At 35.2% G+C, this 5,271-nt stretch overlaps 1 protein-coding gene across 1 annotated transcript in view; it reads right to left on the bottom strand.

Annotated features, from left to right (window-relative positions):
• Positions 1–1,332: 1,332 nt before the first annotated feature.
• The window catches only part of LOC106149554 (cuticle collagen 40), a gene marked incomplete at its 5' end in the record, with an annotated part of 56,431 nt that continues 52,492 nt past the window's right edge, over positions 1,333–5,271 (bottom strand). Inside the window, 2 exon segments of the mRNA XM_013518719.1 lie at positions 1,333–1,348; positions 2,728–2,850.

The following is a 5,271-nucleotide window of genomic DNA, read 5'->3' as shown; positions in this document are numbered from 1 at the left end:
TTGTTGTACATATACAAAAAAGAATACTATTCATTAAAAAGAGTGAGAGCCATTTGCAGCAACATAGACAGACTGGAGATCACTGTATTAAGTGAAATACAAACCTAGTTAGACAAGTACCACATGACCTCACTCATCTACATAGTGGAATATTAAAAACTTGATCTCATGAAAAGCAGGAGTAAAATGTGGTTAGGCTAGGAGGAAGGAAGGGATGGGGTAAAGCTGAGTAACGGACACTAACTTATAGTTGTATATGAATAAGTTCTGGTGTGTTACTGTACAGCAGGGTAACTGTACATAGTGTTAATGCACTACAGATTTCACCAAGATAGAAGAAAGGATTTTGAATGCTTTCAGCATAAAGAAACAATAAGCCAATAAGGTGACTTATGTCTATAATTCCAGTTATTCAGGAAACTGAGGCAAGGAGGATTGCAGTTTGAGGCCAGCCTGGGCAACTTAGCAAGACCCTTCTCCAAATAAAAATTTTATTTTTATAGCATTTTACAGTTTATATATCACATATACCTGAACATATATCTGTATATGGTGTATCTATATATCTGTATATGATGTATCTTTTTGACACTTGTAGCTTCCTGAAATAGGTAGGCAAGAAACTATTTCAACATGTAAATTTATGTCTATTAATATTTATTTTAAAATTATTTTACATTAAACTGAGAGTTCAATGGATTAAGAAAGTCAAGAGATTTATACTTGAGAGTATAAATTGGAATGGAACATCATTCTCTGTTGCTAAATACAGGTGCAAGTCTCCCGGTCCTTCTATTCAGTCCTGGCCTTCCTTTCAGCCATCACACCTCAGTGAAAGGAGTCATTGGTGAGGATGTAATACACTATTTTTCACAACCATTAGGCTGTAACTACTTGTTAGATCCTTCTTGCATATCTCTGTCTTCCTGAGAAACCACTTTGAAGACACCACCATGTATTACAGCAGCCATTGATATTTTCCTACCAATCTGTCCATAACTCTGTAATGTTTGTATTGTTCCTATGCTATTTTATAAACGGATGTATGTTTATTATTATGTGTTTCCTACAACAACCACTGAGAATAGTTAATGATTATTCAATTGGTCACTCATGTATAGTTCTATTTATTTTCTTTAGAAGCCACTTTGAAGATACCAAAGTACAGTACAACTATTGATAATCTCCTACATCTTTTATCTGCAACTCACTATTATTTGTCTGTTTGTTTTCCTGAGAAACTATCTTGTAGATTACAATATGTAAAACAACAACCATTGATAATTTCCTACCACTTTGTCTGTAATTTGGTAAGCTCCTCCATTACTATGTTATCCTTCTTGTACTCCTTAAAATAAAAAAAAAAGAAACATATTCAGAGGAAGGTAGTTCAGGGCAATATCAAAATTATACATACCAGATGAAACGTGCTTGGATTTAAATAATTGTTCTTGTGCACTGGCCAATAACCACTGATTTTATCTATGAGATTAATTATTAAAACTTTAAATATTATTGTCACTTTGACAGTCCTCATGGAAATGACAGGACCAGACAATAGATGATTTAATAAGTTCTCTTTGCAAAGAATTAATTTATCAACTAAAAACTGACTCAACAACAAAAGTAAAAGGGTACTATGGGGAGAATTTTTAAACTGTGACTGTTTTTTGAAAGAAAAAAAGAGCATTTCTCTCTTTTCAATGAGAAATGCTAAAAGGATTAAGAAAAAAACTGCTAAACATGGTTCTACATGGGACGAAGTGGAGCAGTAATGGAGAGATCATAAGACTTCTCCATGTATACATTCTCCTTACATCATCTGAATTTTGATCATACCAAGAATAATATATACAGAAATTAAAATAATTTAAGATTTGCTTATTTTAAGAAAATAAAGATCCATACGTACTGCCCTTGAACTTACAAACAATAACACAGAGTTCAGACACAAAGAAAATACAGTGCTTCTATACCTCTTAAAAGATGGTGGGAGGGGAGAGGAAGGGAAGAACAGGATAAAAAAGAATTAAGAAGTACCAAGCCCCACAATGAATGCAATCATTATGTACTGCAAGCATGAATTGCTAAAAACTATAAACTTTATTACATGATGCTCAATAAGTCTAAATGAAGAAAATGGGCCAGACCTAATACAGTCCAAATTGATACAAATAAAGACATGGACACAATTTGCATTTGATTAACACTACCTTTCTGCCCAGATTTTCAGTGAAACAAATTGGAAATATTTGTAAAATATTTTCAGCTTAATTGTGTACATGAATTAAATGTGTTAGATGTTTGACTAATTAGCAGTAAACATTAAAGGACAATTCAACAAAGTTGAATCATGGTTTTAAAATTCCCTAAACAAGTTAGTGACTTACCTTATTTAGATATTTCATATTTTGTTATAGCCAATGCGATAGGAATTATTTACATTAGTTGTATTTATTGAGCAGTACATTGGATGGATGTTGTGATATAGTAAGTCCTATGGAAGAATGGCTAGGATCTATGAAACATGTATATGAAGTTTGTGTGTATGAATATGGTGAATTCTGGAATTCTTTCTATGATAATCTGTGAAATCATAAGCACAAACTAGTTTCTGGATGTGAGAACAGCCTGCTTAAAACATCTGTCTCCTTCACAGATGGTTCTGTGTGATGTGGCCAGCTAGACCAGCATCTGCTTCCTCTGATCTCTCCACATAAAACTTACCTGCTCTGTGACTTTTCTATCCAGATTCACATAGTCAGAGTTCAAATCCTAGAAGTTCTGGCTTTTAAGAGACCGGGAAAGTTCTTACACAAATCCAAAGGCTCTCTTCATCTTCTCCATTGCCTGAAGCATAAGCAAAATTTCATTTATTTGTAGTGGGGCTATATTACTCAGCTCTGCATTACCAAAACTAAATACCTGAAGTGATCAATTTATCAAGAGAAAAGGTTTACTTTTGCATTTCTGGAGGTTCCAATCTGAGATTGAGTGACCCCACTGCTGTGCACCTCTGGTGATGACACCAGATGGTAGTGGCAGGGTGTGTGGCAGAATAAACCACTCACACTGTGAGCTAGGAAATAGAGACTAAGAGAAGAAGGTCCCACAGTTCCCTTCAAGGGCACACCCTCAGTGACCTAAGGACCCCTTAAACATCCACAGTAGCACTGAATTCCACTACTGTGGAAGCCAAACCTTTGGCACATGGATGAGGAGGGAGGGACCACGCATCCAAATCACAGCGATGGCTACCACGGAGGGGGCCAGTGGAGAGCACTGGTGCTGAAAGTCCATGCTCACTGGGCCCCATCCCTATGCTGCAGGATCTGCTCCCAATTCCAACAAAATGCCCTGTCAGCTAGTGCGAGCCCTTGGTGCGTCAGAGAAGTGAAAAGCAGGCCCCTCTAATTTTGCTAATATTCTTCCCTTTACAGTAAGGCATAAAATACTACAATATCCACATTTAAGGGGTAATTTTAAGATTCTATCCAGCTAGGCAGACTGTATTTCCACATTCTCATCTAGTTTGCTGAAAGGAACTTCTTCCCTTAACTTTGGTTTCTCTCTCTCAGCCCTACTTCTCTTTCTCTCCCCCCTGCTCCCTGCACCCACTCATATTTCTTTCTCTCTCTACTTCTCTGACCTCATTCGATAGACCTTGAAGAAAACAATATTCTTTGTGCATGGAATTTTGATACAACCCTCCAATTTGGGTTGAAACAGTTCTCTTTGCAGCCATCTGCCACCCAAGCTGTTTGCATGCCTCCCTAAATTCTCATTTCTAAAACGAGGGCGGGATCAAGGAAATATGCTGCCAGATTCCTCTGAACTCATATGTTTGACTCTATCTGCCCTAAGATTTTCATTGCTGACTTCTAATCACCTCATCTCCTATCCCGAGGCCCTGTCTTAAAGTATCTCTGTGCCCCTAGTAGGCCACCAACAAAATGTCTACTTATTGCTCCTTCTGTAAAAATCATCCCTGAAAACTAGAACCATGTCAAAATCTATGAGAGAAAAAATTTTATTTAAAAGTTGATATGTTAAGTAAAAGAAATCCATGGGAATATACTTATTTTATTTATCTAGGAAGAGAGTTACTTAGAGTCATATGCTGAAAGAGTTATTAAATTCTTAGCAGTATAGCATCTGATAGGGGAAAACGTTAAACTATCCACAAATAAAGAGCAATTTTTAAAAAACTGAGCCATGACTGAAGAATAGTTTTAAACTGTTCCATGGCTGGAGTCCACTGTCATAAGCCAAAGTTTATAGAAGTCTTGTAATTATATGCAAAATTGTTTTGTGTTAATTTTCCTGGGGAGACATTACACAGATTTCATAAACTTCTCAGAGGGAATCTATGACCCAAATAACGTTCAGATATTGAAAAAGAGTCAGTGACTAAAGTACTTTTAAAAAGTCTCCCAGTAATTGATAACATTTTCTAATATTAGTCTATTTTAAATACAAGTATTAATAATTTAAAGGGCTTACTCATTAATGAGAATAAAGTATGGATCCAGGTAAGGTTTTCAAGCACTATGCAAACCACTTCATGTATGAATGAGAAAATTTCAAGGTACTTTTTAAGCTTTATTGAAATTAGTTGTAAATAATGTGTGCACTAGAATTTTTTTATATTTTATACACTGTGAAATAATCACCAGAATCATGCTAAATAATATATTCTTTAACTCAAATAACGATTTCCTACTTGTGTTTTCTTTTCTTTTTATTTTAAATATAAAAGGAGGAAAACATTAACAGACAGACAACCTTTTACAAAATAGCAAAAGAACAGTACAGACAATACAGAGTTACAAACAAAGGGGTAGTAAATTAACAATGCTTCTTGTATTACATACTGATATCTTCAAAGTGGTTTCTCATGAAAACAGATAGAGACATACAATATTGATCAATCAAGGACTCATTGACAGTTTCTTTCAGCAAAGAAATAGAAGACAGTAGAACAACTATGTTAACTATTCTGTATATACATACATACAAAATTTCTCCTTCTTTCCCTTTTCTTTTCCCACATCCCAATTGCCCTTTGCCCTTGAGTGTTTTCCTATCATTTCACAATGTCTATCATACCTCCTAGTTTAAATTAACTCTTTCAGGTTTTACACTAGTGAAACAATGTAGTGCTTGCACATGCAGGTCTGATGTATTTCACTTATGAGTATGGTCTCTTGTTGTGAACATTTACCTATAAAGGCCTCGAGTTTATCTTTCTTTATAGCTGAGTAATATTCC

The sequence above is a fragment of the Chinchilla lanigera genome, unplaced genomic scaffold, assembly GCF_000276665.1.
Source record: "Chinchilla lanigera isolate Chin_1 unplaced genomic scaffold, ChiLan1.0 scaffold00048, whole genome shotgun sequence".
In the NCBI taxonomy this organism is placed as follows: Eukaryota; Metazoa; Chordata; class Mammalia; order Rodentia; family Chinchillidae; genus Chinchilla; species Chinchilla lanigera.
Note: the sequence above shows the minus strand (reverse complement) of the source record. Positions and strands in the feature narration are given on the sequence as shown.